This window comes from Cnephaeus nilssonii (assembly GCF_951640355.1).
Source record: "Cnephaeus nilssonii genome assembly, chromosome: 12".
Classification (NCBI taxonomy): domain Eukaryota; kingdom Metazoa; phylum Chordata; class Mammalia; order Chiroptera; family Vespertilionidae; genus Cnephaeus; species Cnephaeus nilssonii.
In genome coordinates this window covers 34,639,190-34,656,286 of record NC_137083.1, presented here as the reverse complement: position 1 = coordinate 34,656,286, position 17,097 = coordinate 34,639,190, and the positions used below count along the sequence as shown (strand labels likewise).

Below are 17,097 nucleotides of genomic sequence, written 5' to 3'. Positions count from 1 at the left end.
AACAGGGACTTCCCCTGACTTGTGGGGAAGTGGCTGGAGGTGGATACCTCCGAGGCATAAACCTGGGGGATGCAGAGCCTGGGAAGGGGTGGGAGAGTACATGAAGGTTTTAATTTGTAGCCAGATTTTATGTACCTTAAATTGAAAAGCTCTCACCACTGGATAATAATTTTTTTAAAAATCTGAGCTTATGAACCATTTTCAAAATGCATCACTGATACAGAAGGTGCCAAGCATAGCCAGAAGGGTATGTGACAATATTGCCATGGTTTAAAAAATGTCAAACCCACTGCAGAAGTGACTACAAGTCATTTTGGAGAGAATTCTCACAATGGAGACTAGTGTTACCAGAGGTAGTTCAGGTGGCTATCTGCTAATGTTTTTTGGTTGCTTGCTCTATGAATAACATTTTATATATTAAATGCATAAAAATAAATTATGTTTAGAAAAAATATTTTTAAAGAGTAAGGCATTGAAAAGCTGATTGAAAGTTCCATGTGCATGAACACGCATCCTGATAGCGTGTTCCACAGGGTGATCAGCTGGTGAGCTGGTTATTTTGTTGGTGAATCCCAAAGTGTCAGTCGCTGTACATCTCATCTCTTGGGCCAATATCTCCAGAAATTAAGTCTCCAAACTCCTCTCTAATTCTGGGATTCAAGAAGGAAGGAAACTGAGAAGTTCACAGCTCAAGATACAGACTTCCTTTCATTCTAAAAAGAGTTTCCTCTTTTAGAATAATGACACTTTTCTTATCTCCTGCTATCTCTGAGTACAGAGCTTCTTAAGTTCAACACTGGCCTGAGTTCAGTGAGGGAGGCATTTGAGAAGGGAACTTCTTGTAAACGCTCTTAATCAATCTTTATGTCTTCAGCCATACCTTGCACCCAACCTTTCAAAGTCATGTTGTAGCTCTAATTTCAAAGCCCTACCGGAGTTCTGGGGCATAAAGGGAATTTTTTCTCAATGTGGTACATATTTATTATATATTATTCCAATGTAGGCACTTAGCTTTTTCCTCTTTCTACTCTTGTAAGTCAAGGAGTCCTCTGGTCTGGTTCTAAATTTTGTTAGCAGCCCTTCTGTGACATTACCTTCTATAACTGTTATCCTTACAGATTTAAGTCTCTTTATTCCTTAAACTTATTTTAATAGAGTTTTGAGATAAACATGCTTATTTAAACCATCACAATTAATCATAACTCTAGTAAACTTTTACATTATTTTGTTTAACAGTAACATAAGCTAGATAATAAAATAACTTTGTGTTCATCATATAAAATTTAAAGATTTTTTTTGTTTGATGTGTCATATAACATAGAAACATAGAAAAAAATTTAACTTGATATCGGGTACCTTTATCACAGGTCTTTCTCTCTTGAATCAAGAAAATCAGAGTTATTTACACTTATAATTTATCATTTATTTTCAGTATAACTGGCTTTTTAGTCATAACAAACATACAACTTTTGTGCCTTGAAATGAGTCTTTTAGTCTTAGGAGAAAAACATGTCTATAAACAAAGAGATTGATTAAAGATTAATAACAAGGTGTATCATTTATTGCCTCCTAATGTAAAACTTATTTCAGATGTCAGGAAAGCGAGCATGCTTAAAATAATTATACAAGAATCCCATGTAACAAAACAGATGATTGCTCAGATTTAGAGTATTCATATACCTGAAGCCAAATATGTACAACAAAATTTAAACTAACAGTTTAGAAAATATCAATGCTATTTTTCTGAAAGTTGATAAGGGGATTGATTACAGTACTATATTTAAAAGCTAATTTTTAATTTATGTTTTTCTATCTGTATTTTATATTGTCAATGTAGTTGTATCATGTTTTTACAAGATGATATAGTCACTTTATAAAAATCTAAATATCACAAATGGCAGTGTTTCATCTTTTCTTATGTCTGAGTAATATTCCATTACATATATGTACCACATCTTCTTTATCAATCATATATTGAAGGACACTTTGGTTGTTTCCATGTCTTGGCCACCATGAATATATCTTTGCGATTAAATGTTTTCAAGTTTTCAGGTAGATACCCAGAAGAGGGGTTGCTGAATTATATGGTAACTTTATTATTTTTTAATCCTCACCTGAGGATATGCTTCCACTGATTTTAGAGAGAAAGGAAGAGGGAGAGGGAGAGGGAGAGGGAGAGGGAGAGGGAGAGGGAGAGGGAGAGGGAGAGGGAGAGGAAGAGGAAGAGGAAGAGGAAGAGGAAGATCAATGGGCTGCCTCCTGAACTCATCCCAACCAGAGACTGAAGTTGCAACCTGGATATGTGCCCTGACTAGGAATCGAACCCATGAACTTTTGGTGTATGGGACAATGCTCCAACCACCTGATCCACATCAGCCAGGGCTGGTAATGCTTTTCTTAATTTTTTGAGGAGCCTCCATACTGTTTTCTACAGTGGCGGTACCAATTTACACTCCCACCAGCAGTGAATGAGGGTTCCTTTTTCTCCATAACCTCTCCAACACTTGTTATTACATAGCTTGTTGATAACAGCCATTTTAAAGGTGTGAGAGGTAGCGATAGTTTATCTGGTGATAGTTTTGATTTGCATTTCCTTAATAGCTAGTGAAGTTGGGTATCTTTTCATATATCTGATGGCCATTTGCCACAAAATGAATGGGCCTTGAGAATATCATGCTAAGCAAAATAAGTTAGTCAGAAAAAGCTAAGACCCATGTGATTTCACTCATATGTGGGATATAAAACTGAAACTCATAGACACAGACAATAGTATGGTGGTTACCAGAGGGAAGCAGGGTGGAGGGTAGTAAAGGGTAAAAGGAACCAAATATATGGTGACAGATTATTTGACTTTGAGTGGTGGGCACACAATACGATATACTGATCATGTACCATAGAAATGTACACTTGAATCTATATAATCTTTATACTTGAAATCTATATCATCTTTTTAATCAATGTCATCCCAATAAATTTAATGAAAAAAATAATTTAAAAATCTAAATATCAACAAAAGAACAAAAACAATTAAATCAGTCCAAAATGTATCAACTGACGATAACTAGTATACAGAGACCTATAGCTACCAATATTTTTACACACTAAATTAAACAACAGACAAAGATTTACCATCTAAATATTAGTTGCACAAAATCTTTCAGAAAAGGAAGTGAAACACAAGACATAATTTTGGGGGGAAGAAAACATGTACTTCAAATACTCCATATTGCTTATTTCCCCGAACATTCCAGAAAGGTAAAAAACACACAAACCTCTTCAACTTATAAGTTAATGCAAAATATTACTAGTTATAATAAAAGAACAAATATCAGAGGAGAAAAGATTCAATCATCCAAACTCAATAACAAGAGCACCTTGGGCCACCTACCCCGAAGAGTCTCCAGAAAAATTAAACTCTCTCTCTCTCTCTCTTAACTATGTTCTGACTTAGACACTGAACTTGGAAGGAGAGTTTCAAAATTGAGCAGGACAGACGGTTTAGTGATTTGCAGTGCATGAACATAAATGAGTCACTATTTCATAACACAGGACAACTTTGTCACAGCATAAAGGACTACAGGGTAGGGGGAAATGTGAGGCCTGACATGTAGATATTGAATAGGAAAGGCTGTTTCTGTAAGTGACCCTTTTAAAATAGGGTTAACATTGCACAGCATCTGTGACATCTGAGTCAGCCTGCTCACTGTGTCAGGCTAAAATCTTGCAGCTTTAAGCCGAGAGCCACAGCTGTTATAGTGGATGAAGCTTTGAGCTACCACAATGAATTAGCAGAAAGACACATAATTAGAAACCTTCTTGGAGTAGCAGGAAGGATTTTGATGAATTTATAGAAATTTAGACCTGAGAGCCTTAATTACACATTTTATTTTTACAAGTGTTTCTCGTTTTCAAGCTGTCAAACTCCTAGTCACTTCAGGATGTACTGATTTACAATGCAGCTATAGCATTCATTCCCTGACCCCATCAGTTCCTTAAAAGAAAACATGCCCACAAGTTTTTATTTTCCTCTCTGATGAGAAGCAAATATAATGGGACTATTTCCTATTTGACCAGAAAAGAACACCAAAGCGCCTAAATCAGGATTTAATGTATCAATCAAAATATCTGATTCAGTACTACTTGAACAGGTCACACCACAAAGCGAATCAGAAACAAACATACCAATATCATCCAGGGCACACTAGGCAGAACCCAGGCTTTCACTGGCTAATGTTAGTTGAACAGCATCCTCTTTTTAAACATTAGTTGTACCATAGAAATGATTACACATTTACAGAAACTACCAACAGCCTTTTGGGGCTCACTGCCTCTTAAAATGCATCCATTATTTTCCTTTTTAAACACTGTCACTGAATGGAGAAGTAGAAAATTACTACTGTCACACACACACACAACAAAAATGTGCACCGCCTGCTCCCTTTGTAACGGACGCCTACTTATGTGGCAATAAAACACTGGCAGATCACAGGGATAATTCCTCTGTGCGTGCAGCTGAGGGGAAAAGTATGGCCTGCCTTGGCAGGGCCTGCCTTTACATCTTTAAACTGCCCTCCTTCCAGTGTTTTTTTCCGTGTCCTCCTGTGCAGCTGAGAAATGCTGTTTGGCATCAGTGAGCGTGTCTGAAGGATCCGGGGAGAGCAGCTGAGGATCCGTGCGGTAACTAACACAGGGTAACTTTCCTCAGGGCAGGCATGAGGTGCCACTTGCTGCTTCTTAATATGCTGATTTAGCTCCCAACAGCCACGGGGCAATTGGTGTGAAATGTCAACTAAGGACTAGACACTACCATTTAGAGAAGAGAAATGGGGTCATGGAAGTGCAGGAACATTAAGCAGCACTGATTTTCCCAACCAGATGACTGGCAGACAGTTAGCATCATTGACATTATAGAAAGAGTTATCCCCCTGCACATTCCCAAAAGATAGCATCATTTTCAAGATTATAAATCTCCAGCAAACCACTATCGGGAGCAAAGGAATGGTAGGGAATACTTTAAACAAATATACATTTTAGGAAGAACAAAAATTCTGAGAGTTCGGAAGTTCTTTGTGCCCTATGAGATAAACTCAGATGGATTCCATATTTTCCCTTTCCCACTCCCATAATGCACCTCTCTCCCCTTGAATAGAGCAACAGCTCTTGTCCTTTAACTATATACCATGCCCTAAATTCCTCACTATTTGTAATTAAAAGTTGGTTAATTTAAATAGACCTTAAGTTTAGAATTGTGAGTGATTCACTTACTCCTAACCTTTGCCTATAACCAATGCTTTAGGTGCTAGTAAAATTTACTTCTTGAAATATCATCTAAATGAGAGAGTCAATACCAAAAAGTCATTGGTTTCATTGGATGTAACAAGAGTGAATATCTGCATGGCATTTAAGTTCAAGTTTACAAATAAGGACCATTCTAATTAATGTTTATCTTTATACCACAACTGTATGTGTTTCTATCCAGTTTCCTTAAAACACTCCCAAAATATATTCACTTATGGTACAAAAGCCCCAGCACAGTGTGTTGTTGGCTTGTAGATACTCCAAAATATTTGCTTTTCATATATAAACCCAAATAATTATACTAAGCTTCATAAAAATTTATAGATTTTATGATCTCTGTCTACATCACTAGACAACCGCACATTAATGCATTACCAGTAATAGTAATACTAGAGAATAGAAAGTCTATATCCTCTCTCCTTTGTTCCCCTCGCCCCTCCTTCTCTTTTAGTATTCCTCTCCTTTTTTTATTGTCTTAAGTTTTACATATGTCTTCTTTTTCCCCAATTGACCCCCCCGCAAACCACCCACACCCCGGCAAGCCCCCACCGCCCCAGTGTCTGTGTCCATTGGTTATCCTAATATGCATGCATACAAGTCCTTTGGTTGCTCTCTAACCCCCCCACCCCCACCTCCCCTGCCATTTGTCTCTGGATCTATTTTTGTTCATCAAATTATGTTGATCATTATATCCCACATATGAGTGAGATCATGTGATATTTATCTTTCTCTGACTGGCTTATTTTGCTTAGCATAATGCTCTCCAGTTCCATCCATGCTGTTGCAAATGGTAAAAGTTCCTTCTTTTTTATAGGGGCATAGTATTCCTCTCCTTTTACATTGTAATTAAAATTAAAATAAGCTATCAGCCCACCCAGCATGGCTCAGTGGTTGAGAGTTGACCTACAAACCAGGAGGTCACAATTCGATTCCGGTCAAGGCACGTGCCCAGATTTCCAGCTTGATTCCCAGTGTGGGGCATGCAGGGGGTAGCTGATTGATGATTCTCTCTCATCATTGATGTTTCTATCTCTCTCCCTCTCCTTTCCTCTCTGAAATCAATAATACATACATATATATGTGTATAATATATATGTATGTATATACACATATATATCATATATATATGATATCATTACCACTTCTTTGTACATCTTATATAAAATAAAACATGGTAATTTATAATCTTATTTTGAAACAAAAGTACCATTCTAGAACTACATGACCTTGGACGATATACTTAGCACTTTGTAATCTATAATTCCTCACCTTATCATACTGAAGAAGAGGGAGAAGAGGGACCCAGAGGGTGGAAGGAGTAAAAGAAAAGAGGTGGTAAAGGAGAGTAAGAGAAAGAGAAGAAATTAAGGCCTTAGCACTTGTCATAAGCACTTAATAAACTATTGTTATTACTATTCCCCTTCTATGTAAGAAGTTACATAAGCTGTTAGTTTTAAAACATTTTAATATTTAACCTTAAAAAATCATCAGTCTTTCTAAGAAACTGTGAAGATTAATTTCATTTTAATGGTTATAATTAGTGAGTCAAAATATAGTTACTAACAAAGGCATCAGAAACTATATACTATTAAAATCTATATTGATCATGTAATTTTAAAATGTGCATTTGAGAGGGGAAAGTGGACATGTGCAAAGTCATTTAATGAGAATGAACACTTCTGCAAGTGTCATACTTGTCTCTAGCACAAGTCTGCAAAACTGGCTACTGAACATCCATATTTTAAAGAACTATTCTGAGCACATAAATATCATAGTGGATGATTTATTTCTTTTCCTTTTTAAGAGGTCACATTATGTTGTTGTGCTGGAGAAAATAATGGCATAGGCAGTAATGTACAGGGCCATAAATTCTCTGTAAACTCCCTGGTAGAAAATGAGTCATTATTATTATTTATTATTGGACATTTAAGTTGGCTGACGTAGAATTTCTGGGAAAAGACTGTATAAACAACCAGAGGTGATTGGTTTGTCAGGCAACAATAGGCCAACATTTATAGGAGTAGCTGTAATTGGGGAGTAATGAGTCCCGGGACTAAATGGATGAATTAGCCAGAGAAGGAGTGGACAGTCTTTTGGAACGAATGCCTGGGCTGTCAAGACACAATTTGGTGCCTGCTCATAACGGGGCTTAGATGGTGTCAGCTGCCCTAGAATACAAGGTCTGCCGACAACAGGATCGCTCATGCAGTGCGGCAGGTTGGCATGCTGCCCGTGGCTGCGATAAAACATACAAGACAGAGCACAGGGGCAGGCATGTGGAATCAGGAACTGCAACTCTCAGGCTGTATGTTTTTTTAAATAAATCTGGAAGGCAGATGTTTGACCCAGCCAGCCTGTTAATTTTGAACTGATTATGTTGCCAAAAAAACAAAGTCACTAATCCGTAAAAAACAGTCTGAGTTTTTGATATTATTATAATAATTAAAATATATACCTATCATTTAAAATTAAGTCCTGGTTACAGAACCCTATTTAACTTATTATACTGGGCTAAATGAAACCAGGTCATTTCTACCTAATTTTTCAGAAGTCCTGTTATTTACTAGCACAAATAAAAAGTAGTCAGAGAAAGAGTTCATAGAAAGATTAAAGATAATTTCCTTAAAAGAAAAATATAAATAATGCCAATCTGCTTTTGACTCAGCCATTCCATTTATATGACTTATTCTAATAAAATAATCAAAAGTTTTCCCATATGTAAAGATGTGTATTGTTGTTTGTATATATATGAGATGATAGATGTTAACTAAACTTACTATGGTAATCATTTCATGATATATGTAAGTCAAATCATTATGATGTACACCCTAAACTTATACAGTGCCGCAGGTCAATTATATCTCAATATAACTCTGATCTTCAGAGCCAATAACAGACCTACCTCATAAGGTTGTTCTGAAGATTAAATTCGATAAGACAAGTAAAGCATTTAACACAATGTCTGGCAAGAATGGCTGCTTGACAACTGAGAATCATCATTTGTCAAGACACTAAAGCTATGAGGAGTTGATGATGTTTCTCCTACCCCCGATACCTCCCCCAACACACACACACAAAATGAGATATTATCATAAGAAGAATGCCAATCAAATTTTATTGTACATGGGGAAAATAAAGTAAAATGTCTTAAATTAAATAAGGACATGAATGTTAGAAATAATTCATTGAAAACCAAACTAAACAATAATAACTGGGCATTATATTTGTGGAAGCTTCATTACTGAAAATATTCCAGGAAAGAACAGCTAACTCCCTACCCTTGGTGGTTTAAACATTCACCTGCCTGAGAGGAAGTCAGAAAAACAAATTCCCAAAATTCCTTCAAGATGTATGACTCTATGATATTTTAATTAAATAAACAGGGCATTCAATTCTAATGGCAAATTGTGCCAGGGAATGTTAAGGAAGGCACGGAGAGCTCATCTTTGTAAACGCAGTTCTTAATTTTATAAGCTCTAAAAAACTATGAAGAATAGATTCAAAAGAATTCTTGGGTATACAAAAAAAAAAGAGCAAAAAGAAAAAGAAGAAAAAAAAAAAAAAACAAGCTATGTGACATTGGATATCTCACACAGGGCTTCAGCCTGCACCATACTCAGTAAAAGTGAGAAAATGAATGCATTGAAGAAGACTTAGAGCGTTTGTAATTATGTGGCAGGATAATCAGGGGGTAATGAGGAAAAGGAAAAAACTAAACCTCAATAGATTACAAATTAAGTTAAGCCCTGGTCGGTGTGGCTCAGCTGGTTGGAGCGTCCTCCTGGACAGTGAAAGTGCGAGGGTTCAATCCCCAGTCAGAGCCCATGCCCAGGTAGCAGGTTTGGTTCCTGGTTGGGGCATGTATGAGAGGTAACCAATCCATGTTACCAAAATCACATCGATTTTTCTCTTTCTCTCTCTCCCCCTTCCTCTTTCTAAAAATAAAACAGTAAACATATACTCGAGTGAGGGTTTTAAAAAATATTTAAAAATAAAAATAAATAAATAGAGTGAAGAATGTTTAGGAATCAGAACACTACTTGAAGTTCGTCTCTATAAATGGTTTCAACAGTGCTTATCATTAGCAAACACTACTTGATCGGGTCATCTCCATTTTTCCGGCATGCTATGGAGTTCTAGCTAAAGATTCCATTAGGTAAGTCAAAGAGTCTGGCCTTGGATTAGCCCTGTTTCTCTCTATTTATTTTTATACAAAACACCACTTACTAGCACATTTAGATCAGAACATTTCTATAGTCCTACTGGGACAAGTTTGCAATTTTTTTAAAATAGAAGTGGAATGAAATATGGATTTTTGCCTCATTTGGATTTATCTTTTTAACAATTGTCATAGGTTTCATAGACTCTCAAGTCACCTGGTAAAGTTCAATGACTACCATTAGAGAAAGAGCACTGGGTGAGTAGTTAATAATCCCAAGTCCCATTCCAGATCTGCCACTAATCAACCGTGTGCAAGGGCTGGCCAGCCTTATGGGGTGTCACTTCTGCAGTTAGATAGGGCCCTTCACTCCGATGGGCCCACAGTTGGTTTAATGCTCTGCTGCTGCAATCTTGAAGGTCTTAATCGCTTTTTAAAAGGGCCTCATATTTTCATTTTGCAAGTCATTTCACCTAATTCCCATTGTACTCAATCCAATCAACAAACCCATCACTCCCTTTTACTCTAATTTCTGCAAGTGCTGTGTTATCAGAGCATACATTATCTTTATCAAATTGCCAACACAGTAATGCTCTTGGTGGTACTTTAAATATTACTTTCTGAACCTATGGACTGTCAACTCAGGACAATGAGAATCACATTTCCAAAAGGGATTTATTTATTTTATTAGGAAGACACTATAATTGTTGCCCGGAACCTTTTCTTATCTGAATACCTTCCATTAAAAAATTAGGTGCACTATACTATTAATTGTGCTCTCCATCTTCAAAATGTATTTGGTACCTAGTTTTTTCCCAAAGTGTCTATGTTCATACAGTCCTTTAGTGCAGACACTACTTCATGGAATGGGGTAGGGGGGAGAAAGTACTCTTAGCACTAAGCAATTTACAACAGAAGGTGTTGTTTAAAAACACTTTACTACAAACGTTTAAATAATATATAAATCAAAACAGAATGTTATAAAAATTAAAATGCGGAGTGTGGTAGAAAGTAGCAGCATAGTTATAGTTATATGGATCTGTTGTTTCCTTCTTAGTAATTTAAGAGATCCTAAGCAGCACTTAATGTTTCACTGTCTCTTCTGCTTGGCCCCAAAGTCCTGTCATTATCATGATGGATTTAAAAATCCATAAATATGCCACTAAAGTGTGTAACCTGGGAGAGGAAATGTGGTGGTATGTGTAGAGATTTCCATTTAACACATTAACAAATGATATCAAGAAATGCAGGCATCTCCCATTTAAGCCACACACACACACACACACACACACAAAAAAAAAAAAAATCAGATGTTTTGAGTGAAAATTCTGATAGCCTATCATTTACGATGGTAAATTGAAAAAAAAAAATCATGCATTTGTATCAATCTACATCCATAACCAACTTTTAAAATTCTAACTAAAACAGTAAATATACTTACCAAACGAAAAGGTGCATCAATAAGTGTAAGAAGCTTTCATATTAGAGGGTAAAGTGCTACAATCACTGCCTACTGGAACAGTGAGCAGGGCTGTTAAGATGCAGGTGTTTGTAGACCTGGCTTGGCTTCTCAGTGGCAGCGGAAAACATGTACATATCCTCGGTTGGCACCTGGCATGTTCTTCAAAGCATCTACTAATTCTGATGTTCTACTAATTCTATTTGAAATTTAAATCAAGACTCCCAGATATCACATTGTTTAAAAAAAATTCTGAGTTTGGAGGTCGTGTATGTAAATAGTTGCCGTATAAGCATTAGCAACAAAACAAGAAACAAAAATATCTTACTGAGAGATCTGTGTACTCTGGGAAAGTTGGATTTCAAAAATCAAGAGGAATTCTATTGTGAAACCAGGTTAGTAGACTGTTTTATTTAGTGCTGACCTATGCTCCAAGTAGGTGTTAGATGCCTCAGGGCAAACAAAGCAGCGGAAGATGCCATTTTATAGGACTTAAATCCAATGGTACTACGGGACCCAACAAAAGGCATAATTAGTGTGGCTTACTTAGTTATAATAGTTATACGTCACCTGTACAAAGAGATTCGATTGATTGAACAAATGACAAAATATATTTTGGCTCAGATTACTGAGATGTCATAGAGGTGAGATATATGGTGCATAAAGCTAAAAGCTAGATAAAACAAGAATTCAAACCCAAATCTCTCACTCTGTATGTATAAAACTTGGTCAAGAACTTACATTTATCTGAGTTTCAGTCCATGTACTATGAAGATTAAAGGAGCTAATGTGGGAAGTTTTTAAACTAGTAAAGGCCTCACAGGAAACACCAAGTACCTTGTATTAGACATAAGTGGGTTTGAAGTACTTGCAAGCTGTGTCAAATTGGACAAATGTTTAATTACTTGAGCCTTCATTTTCTCATCTTTAAAATGTGATCAATTATACCTATTTTGCAGAATAGAAATTATGTTAGAAATATCTGAAAAGAGCCTAGCAAAAAGGGTTTGGGTCATAGCAGACATTCAATAAATGCTAATTATGAATTTGCTCCTTATCATTAAAACTTCAAAAGCTTTCACTCTTCTCCAAACAACCTGCTCACTCACTCATGCCTCCACCTTGTTATCACCCAGAACTCTTAGTTTCTTAAATTCCCATCATGTACCACAATTTCTTGTTTTCCCACTGTTCCCTATAAACCTACACTTTATTCACATACAATTGTCTTCTTTCTTATACTCATAATTCTTGGCCATTACCATACCCTACCTATCATAGTTCATGATTTCAAACATTTCAACTACTGATAACTAATTCTTAAGTGTCCTTGATGTTTATAATATTTACTCTGCCAATCTCAATCTAAAATGGATTCAAGAGTCTTTTCATTCTTCTACTATTAATACTGTCCCAATCCTCCATAGAAAAAGCTGATCTGATTATGTAATCATATTAAAGGAGTGGAACTCTGTGTGTGTGTGTGTGTGTGTGTGTGTGTGTGTGTGTGTGTGTGTGTGTTTTAAACATGTTTTTATTGATTTTGGAGAAAGAGGAAGGGAGAGGGAGAGAAACATATATTGGCTGCCTCCTGCATGCCCTCTACTGGGGATCGATCCTGCAACCTGGACACATTCCCTAACTGGGAATTGAACTGGTGACCTCTTGGAGCATGGAAGGATGCTCAACCAACTGAGCCACACCAGCCAGGGCAGAACTCTATGATTGTTGTTGGTTTTTCTTGTTTTGTTTTTTGTTTGTTTGTTTGTTTTGTTTTTTACAAAGCAATGTTTTTCTTTCCTATGTTTCTTAAAATGGATTTGCTCTAGACTCTCTTCCCTAAAACTCACATTAAATCTTGTAAAGGTCTTGACATAGACACCAGCTGGCTGGATTAAAATTTTAACTAAGAGTACAACAATTTTGTACAGAGAGGCAAAAACTGTATTTTTTATCCCCCACTTTCAGGCAGGGCTTATTCACTGAGGTGCACACAGAAGTAGCAGAATGGGACTTCTGGAAATCTTTTCAGCTACCTACCTCAGATTTCTTGTTACATGAAAGAAAATAAACCTGTAATCTGTACTAATCACCCTTCAGCTGTATTTGGACACAACTTTAAGCCTTACAGGGTCCATAACTGTCCTTAGCAACACTGTATATATCACTTTTATACCTAAAAATAATCTCAGCTAATTAATTAAAATATCTAATTTGGGTTAAAGTGAAAATCTAATTTTAAAATTCATTTGTACTTCCAATAGTAGCTCAGTACTGCTCCAGGTTGAGAAATTCCCGGGCTCTCTGTGTGAGGAGTGTGGTAAGCTCACTCTCTGAGTTTCTCCTCCTGATCCCACCTTGATGGCACTTGCCAGCTCACAGGTGGAGATTTCAGCAACGGCACTGTGAGGAAGCTGGTAATGGACGCCCTTTCTCGCTATGATTGTGTGTGGGTACACTCTGGCATTGGTGGATGGGCACCGCTGACTCACTCCTCTCTTTGGGTGCCACCCGGCATTGTTTGGAGGTTTCCAGAACATCTCACTACAATGCCACACTTCTGGCTGCCACTTACACCCTACGCTTCAGTTCCCATCTGATAGTGTGTGTCTACCCTCTTTCTGCTGAACTGGCTTTGCCCCTGGCAGCGTGCCCTATTGGATCGAGTCCCAGACCAGCTCCATCGGGTACGGCTCACCTCTGCTTTGATTTGTGTGTAAGCGTGTGCCCAGTGAAGCCACCTTTCACTGCTCAGCCATCAGACAGGCATCTCTGGCCTTGGCACTTGATTGTTAGCATCCAGAAGCATGTGTCAAATCCAAATAAATAAAAGTAATCTAAATTTGACAAAATACTAGTGGATTAGCTAGTCCCTTTACCACTCAGATTCAAGGGGAAATAAATATATAAGCAATCCAGGCAATCCTCTCAAGAACATTTATACTAAGATTAAGGAGAAGGGTAAGGACATTTTTATCTATGAAAACAGAAACAGCACAATATTCCATACTTCTCCCAAAGGAATTTTTGTTCGTTCTCTTCAATCTGGATAAATTTATACCCTCAAGATAGATTTAGGGCTAATTGTCAAGACATATACTTTCAGACAACTCTCAAATTCATATGTAGCTTAGCACCTCACTCTTAGAACACGAGGATATCTTATACCTTCTGTTTTTTCTCAATGTTAGGATGGCTCTATATTTTTTTTTACCACTTACCTATACAAGACTCATTTCACTTTTTCTTACTTTGCTTCCCCAAATCTTTAATACAGTCCTCAAGACACCTATTCTTTGCACATAAGACTTCTACTTTTCCAAGAGAAAAGTGGTTATCCAGTGTGACTTCCAATTTCATCTATCTGCAAGTTTAATTATCTTTATTCATATTTACTATCCATTCTGTCTCAAGTGAAAGATACCACCACCTTTTCAAAGATAAATTCATTACTCTAATATCGGTGTATGTGTTTTCTGGAACTATCCTTCAACATCCAGGTGTGTGTGTTTTTCTTAGTTTTACATTTAATAGATTCCTTCTTTTCTGCCTATATGCATGTTTACATGTCCTCCATTCTGAAAAAAAGAACAAGTCTATAGTAGTACTCCACATTTCTCTTTCACTGTCCTACCAAATTTCTTGAGCATATTAATTTCTTGCCAATTTCTCATTTCCCAAAAACTCTTTAACACTATAGTCTTTATTTCATTCCAATATATTCTAATGAATCTGTTTTTGTAAAAGTAAACCAATGATTCCTAAAACCCAAATACAATATATTTTAAATTCTTTGAGTCTCTAAAAATTTCACATTTCTTTCTGAATCTCTTTATCACTTCTTTGGACCTGGTTTTCTGATATTTCTTTCTTTCTGAGTTAAACCCTCTATAGATAAAGGCCAGGAATCTGCATTTTAACAAACTCCATATCAATGACAAACATGAAAAATAGAGAACTACTGCTTTAACAGCTAAAGATACACAAAACAATTTGGTTAATCAACAATAATCTTTGTCGGGGGGGGGGAGAAAGAAAAAATACTATTTTAACAGTCATTTGAAAACATTTGTTATTTTCTCTTTTTCATTATCTAATCATAAACTAAATATCAAGGTTGAATTAAGAGGGAGGTGGCGCATATTACAGTATTTAAAGCTTCATAATAGATTAGAGCAGCTTTAATTAAAGTTACCAGGACAGCCAGAGGGAGACATGATACACCATAATTGGAAATGTGTCACTGGAAAAATGTGTTTATTATAACCTTGATCCTATTTTCTTTGAGCAAAATGTCTAGAGACCTTCATTAACTCAGCAGATCCCCTTATCTGTGCTGGTTGGTGAACAATAAGACCACTTATTTAATACACCTCCATCTTTCATGAGGCACCATTGGAGGAGGTTGGATTGTTTTGTTGAAAAGCTTTTTCCTATGAACTGTTCATTAACACTTGCAGGTTTTCTGCCTAGTGCAGGCTGAAATAAATGTTAATAACAATGTTAAATGATTGTTTCTTTTTTGACTTGAGATTGCTTAAGAATAATCCAACAATGTTAGCAGAATAATTACCATATTGAGCCAGTTTGTGAGGCATAGGCATAGCAAGAAAAATAGAAAAATACTAACTTAGGAAATACATCTTGAAAATAAAATGGCTGAAATTATCAGTGTGGAGTTAGAGGGAAAAAAGCTGGATTCATGGACAGATGTCCTAAAGTGAAATTCCACCACAACCTCATGTTATCTATACAAGTCTTGGACAAGAACCCTAGACCTTTATGAGTTTCCTCATTAATAAAACAAGAATGAACAGATGTTTAAATGTGCCTATTTCATGGGATTCTGTAACAGCCCAATGCATATCACTCATCAGAATCATAACATGTTTTTATATACTCTCAAAACAAAACCAAAAATGACTTAAGTGCAAAATCTGTTTTGTTATAAAAGAGGTTGGTTTTATGGCAAAAGCAACTAAATTTTTTTTTACAGTGGTTTCTCTTTCAGCTCTTTCTAAACTTGGTTGTTGGAGCAAATCAAAAGATAATAGTACAATATAAGCATGAATAAAATGTCAAAATAAATACTGAAATTGAAAAAAGATATTGGTTGAAATAGTTTTGAGTCAAACATATAAACAAATGTAAGCTAAGCATGAAGCAATGAAATAAGTTATGATTTCATGTTTAATCAACAGGCTATAAAAGCCAGAATTAAAAATTTAATGTTCAAATACATAAAATCAGTATATGTGAAGACATAATAAAGTTTATCATAGAAATTTTAATCTTTCCACTAAACAAAGAAAAAAAAATCCTTTCAATTGTTCATTTCCTTTAAAAAAAGACAAACAACTGAATTCTAGAAACTCCTAGGGAATTTCTTTAGTAGATATTTGAGAAAACAACCAGTTCAATTTACATGTTTTTTCATAGATTTGCATCTATTATATATTCCCAAGGGTATTTTATGTTGATAACCTTGATACTAAAAATATATTGCTAGTGTACATCTAAACTGATGAAACTATTTTGGAAAGGAAGTAATATTCTTGTAAAGCTGACTTTGTGAATACCTACAGTCTAATAATTCCACTATTGGCCCTACAGATATCCTTGCAGTAGGTACCAGGAAACTTGTTCAAGAAAATTTAGCAGCACCAAATAATAATTTACCAACAGAGAATAAATGAAAATTTGAGATATATCCTCATAAAATAATATTTAACTGTGGCTAAAATAAATTAAATCTAAGTACAAACCTCCAGATAAATCATCCTATAAAATAAAAGGCTAATATGCAAATAGACCCAACAGTGGAACATCCGGTCGCTATGACGCACACTGACCACCATGGGGCAGATACTCAATGCAGGAGCTGCCCCGTAGTGGTCAGTGCACTCCCCCAGGGGTTGCGCCACTCAGCTTATGGCTGGTGAGTGCAGAGGCAGTGGCAAGAGCCTCTCCCGCTTCCCAGGCAGCACTAAGGACCCCTTGATGGGCCTAAGCCTGCAGGCGGCATCCCCCGAGGGCTCCCAGACTGCACAAATTTCATGCACTGGGCCTCTAGAACAAACATAATGGAAGAAAGTCTCTGAGAGCTACATATAGTATAATGTGATTTTAATAAAACTAAAAAGAAAGCAAACTAGCAAATATGTTGTTTAACAAAACATGT

The 17,097-nt window shown here is 36.3% G+C and overlaps 1 protein-coding gene across 4 annotated transcripts in view; it reads right to left on the bottom strand.

Annotated features, from left to right (window-relative positions):
• The window catches only part of CACNA2D1 (calcium voltage-gated channel auxiliary subunit alpha2delta 1), a 379,039-nt gene that overhangs the window by 278,147 nt on the left and 83,795 nt on the right, over positions 1-17,097 (bottom strand). The gene's annotated exons all lie outside the window — the stretch shown is intronic.